This window comes from Lepisma saccharinum, chromosome 2 (genome assembly GCF_977018435.1).
Source record: "Lepisma saccharinum chromosome 2, izLepSacc3.1, whole genome shotgun sequence".
NCBI lineage: Eukaryota > Metazoa > Arthropoda > Insecta > Zygentoma > Lepismatidae > Lepisma > Lepisma saccharinum.
The window spans coordinates 12,938,997-12,955,736 of NC_139230.1; the positions used below are offsets into that span (position 1 = coordinate 12,938,997).

Consider the following 16,740-nt stretch of genomic DNA (forward strand, 5'->3'; position numbering starts at 1 on the left):
GTGGACTTAAAAACGAATTCAAATAAACAAACCCTTGTAAAATGCGAAATATTTCGCTTAAAAGCTACAAAAATCACACTCTACGCGAAATAAAAGTGAAAATACAAATTTCAAAATTCCCACTATCGTTCCTCATGTGAGCAGACGTAGGAAATAATAATTGACTGGTTGATTTGGTTTATTTTACTTCGCTCTTATGCCACTTTTGGCCAATCGCGACGATGATGATGAGTGATGATATGATGGAATTGATGAAGGGACACTCACAAAGAACACACATGCCCAGGACGGGATTGAAACTCGGGACCCCTGGCCTCGTAGCGCGCTTTGCTAACCACTCCGGGAAATAGTAACTGTAGATACTAGTGTGTACAAACTGTTTTATTATTTGCCCCAGCTAAGAAGCATTTTTCAGGGTTTCAGTGCGTAAAAGTAAACTTCCCATAGTACACGTTCTCATTCTGAAATTTCATTTTTCTTAGTGAACTGTTAAATTACTCTGTTTATTATAATTATATGAAAATTTAATGTATTTATGGTATTAAATTATTATTATTATTATTATAAAGTTATGGATATAATAAGATTATTATTATTATTATTATTATATAAAGTATTAATTATTGAAGACTAAAATTGGTAAAGGCTGTGAGTGCCACAATAATTCAAACACCGTTTTCCACGTTAAACTGTGAAATGTGCCATGCGTTATAATGTGGTAAACGTGAAAAGTGGCTGATAGCCCTCTAAGTAGTTCAAAGGGCGTGTAAAGAGGTCACTAGTGTGCACAATTTCGCTTTTGGCACTTACAACGTTTACCACTTTTAGTCCTCTATTTAAAAATAAAACCTTCGTCGCGGGGTAATTAGCACATCACGCTATGACGCCAGGAGTCCCGGATTCGAATCCCGAAATAAGCAGGGGCGTTTTTTTGTGAGTCTCCCTTCATCAATTTTATCACTCATGCTCATCGTCACGATTAGCCAAACGTCTCTGAAAAGCGACGCTAAATAAGAAAAACATTCTATCATGGTATTAAGGGAGACAGGAAAATAAAAATACTTCCAGACAAAGAATATATAAAATATAAACTCTATGGACAAGCGTAAACATCTATGACGAGTTGCCTCGGAATACTAAAGGAATTTTGCAAGCTCCTAGTGAACCAAGTTTATCGACTGCAGAACAACACACAGGCAAGAAATTCGAGCCTCTACCTTGAAATCCAAACGGGGAGGAAGGCAATTTACACTTCTAACCTCGGCAGGGCCGTAAAACGAATCATTGGAGACATGGCTCAGGGTAGATCGGGGTTTACGAGCAAGTCGTGAATGAAACTTAGTCCAAGAAATAGCAACGTGTGTGCGGCAGAGTTTCCACTCTAGCCATTTCCTAGCTGAAACTATTTACTTTTCAAGTCTGCCGAAGAAAAGGGGAAAAAACACGATTTTGGTTTTCCAGCTCGGGTTTCGGCAGAATCTAGTGGAAGTTGGTTCTTCTACATCCAGAAAGGCTGTAAAGTTTCTAGCTGTAAACAAAAAGTAAGTCAAAACATATAATGTCGCATGTTATTCCAAAGTTTCGGTTGAATTTTGCAGATCAATTTCTACGATTTATGCGTATTATTATTACTCAGTACCTATGTATTACATATCAACTTTATTTTGTAGAAAACTGAAGTTTTCAGCTTCTTTGTTTCAAAATTCGATTTCATTTTTCTTAATTTGGTTATTTTCCCCCGGTTTTCAAAAAACAAGGTGTTTTTTTCGTTAAAACGATAGTTGTTTCAAGCCATACTTATTCGTAGACTTTTTGTTTACTAGCTACAAAACTCACGTGACAGATATTGTCAAAAGGACCTTTGTTCTGCCTGAAAATTTATTAACTGAACATTCAGCAAGAAACATGTAACATTTTATCCCTTTATGGGGAAATGAATGATTGTGAAAAAAGACATCAGACTGAAAAATTTTAAATTAGATTGAAGCACCTTTTTTAAATTGTAAACCACTAACTAAAAAACTTGAAAATCGGAAATAAGCTTGCGTAAATTGAAATCAATTCAAGTACTTTGAGGAACTCCTTCTAAAGAAACACTAAAATCACATAGTAAAATCTGGTGGTCAAATATGTTGCAAATAATCCTGGAATAAAAATGAGAAATTACTTCAAGAATGCGTAGCTGCAAATTTCCGATTTTTGCAGAATATTTGACGACATACGTGACAATGCATATAAATGTATTTATCGTGTAATTTTATCCACTTATTAGCACGTTCCATCAATAATCAACTTTTTTGTATTTTTGCGATTATGATAGTAGTAGTACCGGTAGTAGAACTACAAGTAGTAGTACTACTTGTAGTTACGATATTTAAAAGAGATTATATTTTCGTATTATATTTCACCAAGACTTGGCCAATGTTATGCATTCAATTACATTAGATAATTTAAGCGCCATTCACATGTTCATAACAAAAAGTAATAAGATATTTCTCTGGTAAAAGGCAGTTAGTCAATTAATTATTCCATTGAACAACAAATATGGTGAATGAGTATAGAAATGACCTTCGTTAAGGATATCATCCTAAGAATAATGTACGGATAAACCTAAATTAAGGTGGCCAGTTGCTGCATCTAAATCCGCGACTTCTCGATACGAGTCCAGCATTATAATCAGTCCTATGTCAGAAGTGGATTCGTTGTTCTTTACTGAAACCACACGTCTGTCTATGGTGCAGGTTAAGCGGATTCTCCGTTTATCCTGTATTCGATTTAATTATTGCACTCACAATTACAGATTTATGCCTTTATTTGTGTTCCAAATCCCTGAGATCTTCTTTAGAACATTCAGAAACTTCAAGTCATAAAATAATGAATGGACGTGAGATAGTAATCAGGTTCCCGTGGTAGCTGCGTACCGTGGTGAAGTGTATAGTGACTGGCCAACGATGGCAAATTTGAATCTTGGGTTAGGCAAGAAAAGCGATCTAAAATTAGAAATATAATATACAGGAGATCTGGATTTTTAAAGTTAGAACACTCTTCAAGCTATATCAATTTACACAACTAGCAAAGAGCATAACGATGAGTACCATGATTTCCAAGGTTTCAAAGTTCCTTGAATGTAGGTATTCTTGAAGTTTGAGGTTTGAAGTTTCTAAAAATCTAACTCTCGCAGTTACTCGAAGGAATGTTTGCGTTACTTATATATTTACATTAACGAGTTTTTACATCAAAGGGAAGTACATCCGATTATTATTTTTATTATTGTTTTTACAGGCTTCCTCGATATCGTAATGGTATAAAGTGAACTTGAGAACGAACTTGAAACTCTTTGCTTTTACGGTAGTAAGATGGCAGTGAAAATTGACGGTCTTAAACCGTCATTTCTCCAGTCAAATATTTGCAGTGTAGTAAACTTTCAAACACTGTCTTCAAGAACAAAAATAGAAATAGAGAAATGTTTATTTTTATACAACACTGAAAATACATTAAAGACAATAAAAACAATATTATAGAATTAATTATATAGTATAAAAATTAATTTCGTATGAGTTAATATTTACAATACTTTCAATATCAGTAGAACTTATAGTGATACAAGTTTTGATTCCGACATTATATTTTTGAACTTTATATGCTATGCAAGATAAAATTGTTTTGTTATCACATGAACCAATTAAGGTTTTATCAATGAAATTAGAACATATTTCTATTATTTTTTCTTCTAGGTTTTTATATATTTTTTATTATTTTAAAGTGTTGCACGGGTTCTCATAATCATAAAAGAACTTGGAACATTTCAAAGCGGTTATATAAAAATCTTTAATAAGTTCTTTGCACACTTTCTATTGTGTAGAAAATAGGGGGAATAGGAAATGCAATAAGCAAGCACATCGATATGTTGTTGGGAGCACATTCCGCGCCCCCGACGAAAATAATTCCTTTGCATGCAACCATACAGCAACATTTTCTCCCCTTGAATGCAATTTTTATACGCAATGTTACGACCACAAAAATGTCACTTTCAACATTGCTCTTTCCTCCCAGTCCTTTCTCTGCGTTACCAACTCCTCTTTCAAAGCGAGAATCGATATTTATTTGACTGTTCGAAAGAAGCCGAAAGATTGTGCCTTCACACGAAATCCCAAATAAAGACCAATATACACCCAGAACGGATAAAGAGATGGCAAAGTGGATGCTGGTTTTATTCAAAGTATTGTATCCCACTTACTCGGATGAGATGCTTCAAGAACCCTGCCTGAACCCCAAAGTAATCCTTAGGACTGCGACTCCCTCAGAAGGACTCGAAATAGGGAACTTGGATATTCTATCTCTGTATCTTTGTATGTAACTCTTAGGGTCTCAGAAGTAGGTGGATCAGAAGATTCCAAGTTAGCCCCAGTGTATAAAACAACAATATATTTTCGGAGAAGTACTCTTTTTGTCTGTGCTGCCTTTAAAAGAGGCTCGTATTTTCCGCAGCTGAGGGTAAGTGTAAAATAAGTGTTAGGATTCTTCGGTGCCTATTAAAGGCGCGGTTCAAAATGTATCCTATCCTTCTCTTTACCCAAGAACGTTACAGTCTATCATAAAAGCTGAAACGAAGAAAGATTTTTATTTATTTATTTACGAATTTGTTCACATGGCGAAGATAACCCTAGCTTACCCTTGCCGTACGAGAAACTTACCTGAAGGGGGGCCTCACAGTCCCACACTTTTTTTTAATCAGTAAAATTTTAAAAAAAGGACATTTTGTTATTGAATTGCTTCTTGCTTTCTTGTTTATAGAATTGATTGAGTTGGTGTTTTAAGTCCACTCTATGCACAGTAAGGCTAATCGGGACTGGACCTACAGTTTAAAGTGGGATCCGAACCACTATGTGCCTCCATCGGGTCTTGTTTATAGAAGTTTAGTTATTTATTAATTATAATTGATTGATTGAGTTGGCGTTTTAAGTCCACTTTGTGCACAGTAAGACTAATCGGGACTGGACCTACAGTTTAAAGTGGAATCCGGACAACTACGAGCCTTCACCGGGACACCTTGATTAAAAGGCGACGACGCTACCACTGCGCTATCAGGAGGCTCTTATTAATTATAATGATTACAAAAATACCACCATTAATAAAAAATAATAACCAATTATTGCATGAGTGTCACATCCATATTTTACCATTCGCTAAAACTCACAAAAAGCATAATAATTTCTTATTAATACTTCTTTGTTTATAGAAGAGCAGTTGTGTATTAATTATAATAATTACAAAAAATACCATCATTACCAAAACATTGTACAGTCTCACTATCATAAGTGTCTCGAATAACACGCTTTTAAAGATGGCGCCTAATATGCCCTCCAAGTGCATTTTGCCTCCTATTTACTGTACATTAAATGTATGTTTTTTTAATGAACAAAACTAATATAGAATAATCAGAACACCCTAGGGAACAATGTAATTTATTTTCATTTTTTTATAAAAATTTTCAGTTGAAAAATTGAAAAAAATGAAGTGGTGAGCCCGACAGCCATCCCCCCCTCACTCGGGTATGCTAGGGTTAAGGAATTAATGCACTCTCTCCCACTTAACCATTAATTACAGTGGTCATTGTTTTTCTTTACGATTAATTATATACAATTAAAATGAATAAAAGAAGAATAAAGTAATAATAGAAAAATAATGTAATAAAATTAAAATTAAATTAAGTAATACAGTTACATACGTGGAGTCATGCCGTGAATTAACTAATTACAGTTACAGTGGTCATTATTTTTTTACTAAAACAATGAAAAAGATAATTAAAGAGTAAAATTAAGAATAGAAGCAATACAGTTTCTACATGTGGACACACACACACACACACTCACACACAAATACCTACAGAGAAAGTAAATTATGTGAGCTAGATATCTTAGGCTATGCATTGTTTTCTGTGAGTTCAATGTAGGTCCAATTAGACATGTCCAGAGCAAGAGAGGTTACATAATTAGAATTAGATTTAGAAATTCGGGGTGTAAGCGGTGCTCCTTCCACGTAGTGCACCCAATAGTCAACCTCACTTCCACGTAGTACACCCTGGACTGCAGACTAACGAGGCTCTGGCGACTGGCCCCATGGCCAGTATAATTTTGTTTGTGTTGTCCTGTGTTTTGTCCTTCTTTGTGCTGAGTGCTCCTTTACAGTCTCAGCTTTTAACGAAAGTCAGAAGGTTTTAATATTTTATGATTTTAATTCTGCAACGTTAGAGTTGTTATGAGTAACGATAAGGGGCTGGACCCCGTATAATGTGACGGGTGCAAAGTAGCCTTAGTGCTGACGCACCCAAAATTTTAAATTCAAATCAAAATCAAGATTTAGAAATTCATGGGCGAAGTTCAGCCCGTGGCTGCTCTACCACTTAACCCGCTTTAGAGGCATATTGAAGCGATGATCCCCTTGTAGGTACACGCGACAATTTATGCTGTACATGTTTCTTGTAGGTCTTATCTACCAGCGCTAGTCAAGACAGAACGAGTAATAAATAAACATATTACAATTGAGACTTTTTTGTATAATTTCACGAAGTCCAGCATCGAGGGCAATGCAATTTGTTGTTGAAAATGCAATTTGTTGTTGGGGATATTTTAATTAATGAATTCTTTTGGTTTCAGTTGACCTTTAGGCGTGAGAGTATATTTTACGTCCGGGTCTCCAATATTTTCAAAATTAAAATTGACTGTTTATCGATCAGTTATTTGTATCGCCTAATAATTAACGAAAAAACGTCACGCCACACTCCTTTTGAAAGCATTTATTGAGCCAATTTATTACCGTGATTGTTTCATATTGGAATTTAATTAGAAGCGGATGGTTACAACGCTTTGTCATCGTTACCGGAGAGAAATCACTAAATGGGATGTGTAATGAAGTTAAGCCGTTAATAAATGTATTTACTGTTTGGATCAAGCTTGAGATTTGGTTGTTTTATTGCAACCAGCTGACTCTGTTCTCGTTAACCTTTATATTCTTTTACGTCCGCCTCTGCCACACACCAGTAATTTGACTGATGTACATATAGATTTGACAATTATATTTTTAAAAACTATGCTAATTTCTTAACCGTTTCAGTTTTCGTCAAAAAGAAAAAGATAAACATTATTCAAAAGTGTAATTTTGAACACATCAATCTGTCGGAAACAATTTTGGATTCTATGTAACTACTGTAGTTACTCACATACAAGCTGGGAATTGATTTTCTATTTTCTTCCATTTTAAAAAGCCTCTAAAGATTGTAATCTTTTTCAGAGCTCGGTTGATTGTTGACCCAAGAAAAATTCTTCGCTTCGGTACATAGGTCTCGAAATCTAGGAATCTTCTTCAGAAAAAAATCTTCACTTCCGTACATAAAGAAAAGAGTGGCGTTAGGTCTCGAAAGATAGGAATCTTCTTCAGAAAGAAAACTTCTTCACTTCAGTACATAAAGAAGAGAGTAACGTTAGGTCTCGAAAGCTAGACATCTTCTTCAGAAAGAAAATGTCTTCACTTCGGTACATAAAGAGGAGAGTGACATTAGATCTCGAAAGCTAGGAATCTTCTACAGATTTCATCTGATCGTTAGCGCTAAAAATCCTCACTACTTAATTCCTTAATATAAGAATGACGTTAAATCTCAATGTGTGGACTCTTCTTCAGAACTCACTTGGTCTTTAACCACAGAGAACCTCTGTATTATTCGTCGCAAAGAAAGCTTCAACTCATACTTGCAAAATTGATTTACTCCCGTTCCATCGCTTCCCGATCCATCGCTTCTCGAAAAGTGGGCGTTGTTCGTCCCGATCCATCGCTCCTGATAACGAAAGTGTTTTTTCCGGGTCAGGTGTTCTCGATCCATCGCTTCCGAAAATAAGGAAATGAGGACTCACAGAATGTATATAAAAATGTGTGCCACACGCACAAACAAAACTAACAAACGTTGTTACACACATAAATATGTAAAAAGAAGTAATAAACAACTGAGCATTTCGCAATAATAAACAAATAATATGCAAGTAAATAAATAAATGAACAGTAAGTACACACTAAATGTAAAAAATGTTTTGCTATCAGGAAAGTAATCTCGATCCCTACTGTACGATGACGTGGAATACGCCTAGAAGTTTGCAATAGACGAGATTGTTATAGTTGTACATCCCATTCAAGACAAATCCCTAGGCGGCTCCAACAGGAGTCTTGTCACGTTTTTCCTTTGCAAGTAGCAAATCGTCAACGGGAACGGGAAGACACCTAGAGAATAGAATCAAATGTGCAACAGGGAGTAATGACATTTCACTCCAGCTTAACCATATATCCAAGATATCAAACCTAACCCAACCTAACCTGGAAAGAAAACATATTCATAGTGGTCATATTGCTATTGTTATTATTGTTGTTGTCATCATCAGCATTATCATTATTGTTATTAAACCAGTAAACCGGAAAGAAATTTTCGTCTCAAGGAAGTCTGTATACACACACACAGTAGTGTTGGCGTGAACACCTGCGTACAACTGACGCTTCTGGGGAACATCTGACCCGGAAAAAACACTTTCGTTATCAGGAGCGATGGATCGGAAGCGATGGAATGGGAGAACACCGCAAAATTAGCAACAGTCGATTCTCATAAAAATTTCGTACATTGTCGCAGAATAACTTTCAGTGTGCAATTATTGACAATTTAGATTTTTTTTCTAATTCTTGCCTTCTGGGAAGAAATCATGTACATAAATTATTTTTTTCTGTTTTGATGGACGTCCAAGTAATTAAAATTTGTTCTTGACAGGAAAATTCTTAACTCCTCTGCCAAATATCTATTAGTGATCGTTACCATAATTATGAATTAGTTTTTCTTCTTTTGTTTTTTTACCACTTTTGGCTAATCGCGACGATATGGATGAATGGTGATATGATAATATGATGGGATGATCAAACTCAAGATGACACAGGGGTGTAAGGGGTGCTCCTTCCACGTAGTGTAGCCAATAGTCAACCTCACTTCCACGTAGTACACCCTGGACTGCAGACTAACGAGGCTCTGGCGACTGACCCCAAGGCCAGTATAATTCTGTGTCGTCCTGTGTTTTGTCCTTATTTGTGCTGAGCGCCCTTTTAGCCTCAGCTTTTAACCAAGGTAAGGAAATTTTAGTTTTCAGACACGCTTTTATTTTTTGTTATGATAGGGGGCTGGACTCCGTACAGTGTGACGGGTGCAAAATGGCCTCAGTGCTGACGCACCCAAAAGAATTAATTCAAAATCAAAATAAGATGACGCAATACAATTACTACAGAGGTTTATCCTGGCTGAAGCTCCAGTGGCCAGAGACTCGTTAGTCTTCAAAAGGCAGTCCAGGGTATACTACGTGGAAGTTAGGTTGACATTTAGGTACAGTCACCGGCAATAAAAATGGGACACCTAGATCCTGCAATGCTCGCTTCCCTGCAAGGTGTTGTGTGTGTTGCCTAACTCTACGGCGATAATAGCAAATTTTCAATGGCAACTTCTACCACCTCCATAGAGTTAGGCAACACGCACATCACCTTGTAGAGAAGCGAGCATTGCAGGATCTATGTGTCCAAGTTTTATTGCCGGTGATTGTACCTTTCGAAGGGTCACCCCTTACACTATCTTAATCATATGAGATACATTTTAAAAAACCAACTACGGAACAACTTACAAATTAACTTTCTGAATTCTACATTGTTTGAAAACGACTTCATAACTCTTTTTTTTCTTCATAATATGTTATTTAATATTAGGAAATGACTTGTGACAATTTTACTTCGCACGCAATATTCTTTACCTGAGGATATAGAAGACATTGTTTGCTACATTGTGGCATTTGTTGCCCACGCTTTTTAAAGGTATTCATTAGACACAATAGCGCATCAGGAACAACCATAAAATAACAGTTCACTCAAACATCCCTCGTGCGTCAAACATGGAAATGTTTCAGTTAAGTTCATTGGTCCACAAATCAAACAATGCACACAATCGGTTGAGCTTCCATTAGGTTTTGGGGTTAAACGTAATTAGAACTTGATTATGTTAACGCCAACTAAACGTGACGAAAAGAAAGAACCTTTAGGTGAAATGAATTTGCCGCTCGCAAATCAATAAACTTTCAACAAGGACAGCAACAGCCCATTTTTCTATCCAGCGGCGACTGAAAGCTGTTCATTTGCCTCTGAATGGCCGCCGTTCAAAGCCTCAAATTGAATAACAAGTTTGCGATGCAGAAAAATCTCTGAAACAGATAGTACATTATACACAAAGAGAAATGGAACAATCCACGTTAACTGCATTTGGACGTTCTAAAATAAAAGCTGCAAATGTTTAAAATTCAGTTCATCAAACACAAGCCAGAGTTTTCCCAAACGCAGAAACTCAACCAATGTTTCCATTGTTGATTCCAAACTGTTCAGCAACAAATATGGATTACCGCTAACTAAATGTCACTTGTGGGCTACGTTTTTCAGAAGATTTCAGTTTTCAATTCTTATTACGAAAGCCAATATGGGTTACCAATGATGTCACCTTCGGTTGGGCCCTCATTTATTTTTCTTTACTCTCTTTCTCCCCCCCCCCCCCCCGCCTCTCTATTGCACACCTTGCGCGCAAGCACGCAAACACACGCACATATTCCTCCTCTGTTTCTCTCACATTCTATTTCTTCATGTTTTCATCCCACTATCTGTTCTGGAGCTCTGCGATATATCGATATCGAGTCGATGTTTTTAAAGTATCGGGTCGATATTTTGATATTGGTAGTTCATGAAAAAATAAACTATCTTATAACAAATTTAATTGAAAATTAGTGACAATAAAATGTAATTATTACTTTGTACTAGAATAATAATAGATTATTCTAATGAATTTTAAAAATCTCACTATTTGCTTTAAATGTCACACGTTAAAATTTTAGACGTCCTTGGTAGTGCACAGGCTCATAGTTCAGGGTTCGATCTCCGGTGGAGACATTGCATGGTGGTTCGGATCGTAATTTAAACTATAGGCCCAGTTCATATTAGTGTATCTGAGCATACACTGAACATAAAACAAATTGTAAGGAACTTTTCGAGAAGTATCAATTTTATATTAAAAAATAAGCACATATTTATCTTCAGAGGAACATTAAAAGACTGAAATGTGTAATTGAAAAGTATCTAAAAACACATAATGATATAGTGTGTGTTGTGAGGGGGGAGGGATGACTTCCTTGAACAGTTACAGACCTTGTGGGTTGTAACTAGTATTGGGCGATATATTGTCCAGACGATATATCCCGATATTGAAAAAAATATCGTCCAGGCGATATCAACTAGAACGATAAATCGTCATGATATTTTGGCGATATATATTGTGTCAGCGATATATACCGTGTAGGCGATATATCGTCACTATATTTGGCAATATATATCGTGTTGGCGATATATTGTCACGACATTTGGCAATATATATCGTGTTGGCGATATATCGTCACGATATTTTAGCGATATGTATCGTGTTAGCGATATATCGTTACGATATTTGGAGATATATATATATCGTGGAGACGATATATCGCCGATATCACGATACGGAAAAAGTATCGTATCGTATCGTCTTTGACGATATATCGCTATATCAAATTTCGTCCATCCCTAGTTGTAAGGAACAAATCCATTGGAAGTAAGATAAAGAAATAAAAAGTGATCAAAATGAGAGAAAAAACATTGCAGAAAGTGTGAGATTTTTAATGAAAAATGAAAGAATAAAGGCTGGAAATAGTATCAAAACTAGGACACCAATGGCAGAAAAGGTCACAAAAATGGGTTTGTTACAACCCAGAAGTGCATGTGGCTGTACAAAGAATATTTGAATGGGCGTTACTTTGTGATGCTGTGTAATGATCAATCCTTATAGTCGGCGCGATTAAACTAATCAGTTAAATGGCGACGTAATATAGCCAAATACAAACTAAGAAACGGGAAAATGCTGATTTTAAAATCATAAAGCCGATAGCAGTGGAAAATCCATCAGTTTTGCGGGTTCTAATGCAAGCGCAAATGGGATGTGCGAGGAATCTAACTCCTCGCTTCAGTGCACTAGTTATTGGCTTTAACGATTATCCAACCAAAAGCTGTTCGTACGTTCCGAAATGTCAATCTCCTGTGTCGACATTGCATAGCGCCATGCGGGACACACATTCCATACGTGGCTCTTACGGGGCATATTGCGCGAAGGCTGCCGTGTTTATCCGCGTGGGCTTACACGTAACTCGGTACCGTGTATTTGGAATTTTCAAGATTAATATCTGGTCACGAGTATCAGCTTCATCAAGCGTTGTGTGCTGGCATTCCTTTGTATGGCGAACGGCTTCAAATGAAGAGTCTATATTGCAATTTTTTTTCTTTCTTTCTTTCACGAAGATTTAAAATTCCATCTCTTGGTTGAATATTTATTAAAGTACATTGCAGGAATGTTAATTTTTCAATCAAATTAAGGATTAGAGAAGAGATATTGACGAGAATAGCTCAGTATCTTTGTTGGAATTTAATGTATTTTTTTAATGACGAAAAGCACGTTGAGAGGTCGACTCACGATCTAACCACCGAAACTTTCAGCTGCTTAATCAACGTTGGTTTGTTTTGATTAGTTTTTTAAGTCCACTTTATGCACTAAAGGCTAATCGGGACTGGACCTACAGTTCCAAGTGAGATCCGAACCACCATGTAACTCCACCGGGTATCGAACCCGGAACCCCTTGACTACAAGGTAACGGTGTTACCACTACGCCATCGAGGAGACCCATTCATCAACTTCATCTATTCATCCTTCATCCTCAACGTGTCCCAAAAAAGGAGGAGGCGCAAATTAATGGAAATACAAAATAGGAAGAAAGCTCTATCAGCAAAGATGCATTTAAAGGGTGTGCGTGTAAGGAGTCTGCACTCCCTCCCTCCCGCGAAAGAGTTGACAACTAATATTAATTAAGATTTTTTTCCCTAATAAAATTTAAATGGGTGTTTCAGAACTAAAATGAAATTTCCGAATCACTGTGCAATGTGTCTCCACCAGGTATCGAACCGGTATATGTCGTTTGTTGTATAATATGAATTGTATATGTAGGAGTAGCTGGAATGGCGCAGTTTGGTATTTACTGTGTGTATGAAAATTAATACATAATAATAATAATAATAATAATAATAATAATAATAATAATAATGATGATGAGGGAAATTTTTTCATCAACTCGAATTAAGATTTTGTTATCTTACAAATCTTGCATTTTTCTAATTATTTTTATATAAGTACAAATGCTACTGCCCTATATACGATGAACACACATTTGCGCATATGGAATTTGAAAATGAGTCAAGCGTAATGATTCTGTAACGTTCCAGTCACTGTTGAGGTACTGTAGTGTTACATAGAACTCCGTCTAACTTGCAAACCTTTTTTTTTATTATTTTTTTAATACTGATTCGTTACTGTATTTCAAACTGAAATAACTTCATCGGACTAAATAAACGGTCTAGGTCTAGTGCAAATCTAATTAAGGCAAAGTAACAGATTGCCTTACTAATTGGATACACAGGAGATGTATTACGTGGAAATTTCAGCGAGAAATGCAGGCTCGACATGAGCTCGGACCCGGGTCTCTGGCATACCGTACAATTTCCCTAGCAACCGAGGACAGGTAAACCAATTCTACCCAGATAAAGCAGCAAGATCGAAAATTCAGGCGAAAACAGGGCTGGCCAGGTAACTCAGTTGGCGGTAGACTTCCGTGGCGGAGTGGATAGCACAGCACACCACGACGTCATGAGTCTTGGGTTAGAATCCTGGGTAACACGTAGATGTTTGTGTCTGTCCTGAATGAAAAAAAATATTTATTTATTTATTTACTTACTTAAAGTTTCAGATACAGTACTGAAAGACCATTTTATACTGAAATTGTAGCAACAAAAAAAATAATAACAACAAAACAAGACAATACAAGATGGCAGACGAAAAAAAAAAGAAAAATAAATTGTTACATGTACATTCTTAGTGCTTGTCGGAAACAGTGTTCTGACAATAAAATAACATTTACAGGCAGGTTTTTATTAGGGCTGAGCCGATATATCGGTATCGGAAAATATGGGTTGGAATTCTTCCACCGATACCAGCCGATACTTTCCGGCATTTTGGTCTTTCACGGACCCCGGAAATTTGCAACGCGACACTTTCGCGGAGTGTAATTATCCTGGAAATTATGCAAAATTAAAACTTCCTTTTTATTTTGCATTAAATTTGCAAGGAATACTATATTTTGTGATTACATAATATCTATTTTAATATTCTGATGCAATTCTTGAATATTCTAAATTTCTTGGTAAATTGATGCATATAATTGTAGAACAATATTTACACACCAATATTGATCAATATTTTGAACGATTCTTTATTATTGCAATTTTCAAGTATCAGTATCGGTATCGGTTCAAAGTGGTATCGGCTCAGCCCTAGTTATTATATAAGTGGAGGAGCCTATAGTAAAGAATTTGAGAATATTGAGTGAAAACTGATGTGAGAAAACCGAGAAAGAAAATGAAAACCGCTAACATGTTTTCCTTTTTTTAAAAAAAAGGTTGGTAGAGTAATAACTAGGGCTCGGAAGTTGAGGAAAAATCCTTTTTTTCCTAGTGTCCGACGACGAGGCCCAAAGTAATATATGTTCATTTTGGTTCATTGTAGGCCAGAAAAAGGTGGGTTTTATTTGTCCTTTTTTGCCTTTTTCGGTGTTTTTTGGCTTATTGGTCCTTTTTCAGCCTTTTTTAAAGTCTTAACGGCTTTTTTTGCAACTTTCCCTTATTTCGACTATGTTTTTATTGCCCATTCTCAATTCGAATCATCATCAGTTCATCACCTCTTAAACATCCTTTCTGTAGTAAAGAAATATATATATATATATCCAACTGAGGTAAGGTTTCCGAAGTCCTATTTCTGCAACCCTAGTGTGGTTAGGCCAAATATGATTTTTCAAATTATGTTAATCTAAAAAATATATAATGTCTGAAAGAAGATGCATTTCATTCATATTGTTTTTTCGCACTGTGTGTTCATTACCACCAGAATTTTGTATTTTTTTATGCATTAAATATGTAATTAAAACTGAAGTTATTAATTAATTTGGATCACATTTATACGTCCTTTTTACCGTTTTTAGGTCCTTTTTTTTTTTGATATTTTAGGTCTTTTTATAGATCTTCAACTTACGAGCCCTAGTAATGACACTCTATGTCGGAAACACCGGTTCGAGTTCTGGTCGAGTCCACATTTTTCGCTGAAATTTCTACAGGATGTTTCGGAATAGTTCGCTGCACATTTTGACTTTCTCTTTGCAATCATGCGTCTAGTTGGTTACAAAGTGCAAACCCGAGTCGTCTACTTGGCTGATTTGGTGTCAAGTAGTGTATTTACTGTCTGCACCTCTTGCACTACCTTCCGGAGCGGTGTACAGTGTGGTGTACGGTCACGTGGTGCGTGTTAACTAATCAAATTAACATTTAAAGCAGCAACAGGCATTTGTTGAATCTTGTGAACTTGAACGCCACTATCCGTCTACTTGTTTGAACTTCATTTCCTTGCACCAGCCTGACACCGGGATACACCTGCACTTCACCTAGTGTCAAAAAGTGTAGCAAACTATACGGGGCTTTGGATTTGTTCACACAGCACCAAATCCTTGATTTATGGATATTTTGGTGCCAAATTTCCCGCGCCCCTCCTAGAATTGTTCTTATGACCGCTTAAATTAAAATTATGGCTAAACTTGTTTCATAATACAAGTAACACATGACTGTGTCAACGTGATGCTAACAGGAATTTAACGCGTTGCTTGCATTGCGTTAATACACAGCAGTAAGATGCCAGAAAGAAAACCACAGAATGGAGAACAAACAGCTCAAATACGAGTATCCACGAACCCTACTATTCTCGATGTAAACGTTTTGAAAAGCAGTCATGGTCGCTAGGCAATTTGTCATTTGGTAGCCGAAAATCGATCCCTGGAGAGTAATGCGAACTCTTTTTTCTTTTTTTTAGATTGAGATAACAAATGTTTTGCACATGAGCTGGAGGGGTAAGCTTCAATCCGTCAAGTGTTTGACTACAGTGGAGAGGAGGGTGGAGAGCGCTGCGCGTTGAGTGGTGTGTAACTGAACCATATTCATTGTAAGTAATGTTTATTTAAAAGTTCCGAAACTTTGGGTCTCGTCCTCACCACTACATTCTGTCCCGGGAACGTCTGGAGCCAGCAAACGAAGACAAGCCTCTGCCCCAGTCGTAACTCGAGAGGGCTTGACCAATGAACGCGTCAGAGGAGAAGTTGGTGCATGAAGAAGGGCATACGGCTGCAGCTACCAGCCGTTTGCAGCAGCGTGCACTGCTTTGCTCAGCCCACTCGCTTTCTCCCCTCCTCCCCTTGCTCGGCGTTGCTCCACAGATTCCCGAGATAGAGTGTAGTCCCACAAAGTTCTAGCGTCGGTTGTTCTTTTCTTTTCTTTTATTTTTGGTCCTCGATTTAACTCCATGTAATGAATTGCCTTACAACTATTTGGGCTTGCAAAGGCATTAATAGTTTTCTTGGAATTAATCATCTGAGTGTTTGCCTAAGACAGTAGAAAACTTAAACAATGTAAACCAGGATAAATCACTGACACTAACAGTCTAAGATCATTGTTTTCAGGAAATTG

General features: G+C 36.6%; 1 protein-coding gene across 3 annotated transcripts in view; it reads left to right on the forward strand.

Annotated features, from left to right (window-relative positions):
- The window catches only part of Ssadh (succinic semialdehyde dehydrogenase), a 207,699-nt gene that overhangs the window by 110,994 nt on the left and 79,965 nt on the right, over nucleotides 1–16,740 (forward strand). Inside the window, exon 2 of one of the 3 annotated variants that reach the window (XM_083117043.1) lies at nucleotides 16,091–16,219. The exons of 1 other annotated variant lie outside the window; for it this stretch is intronic. The gene's annotated coding sequence lies outside the window, so the exon portion shown is untranslated. The remainder of the gene's footprint in view (nucleotides 1–16,090; nucleotides 16,220–16,740) is intronic. One more of the 3 variants, XM_083117044.1, reaches the window with a different exon arrangement.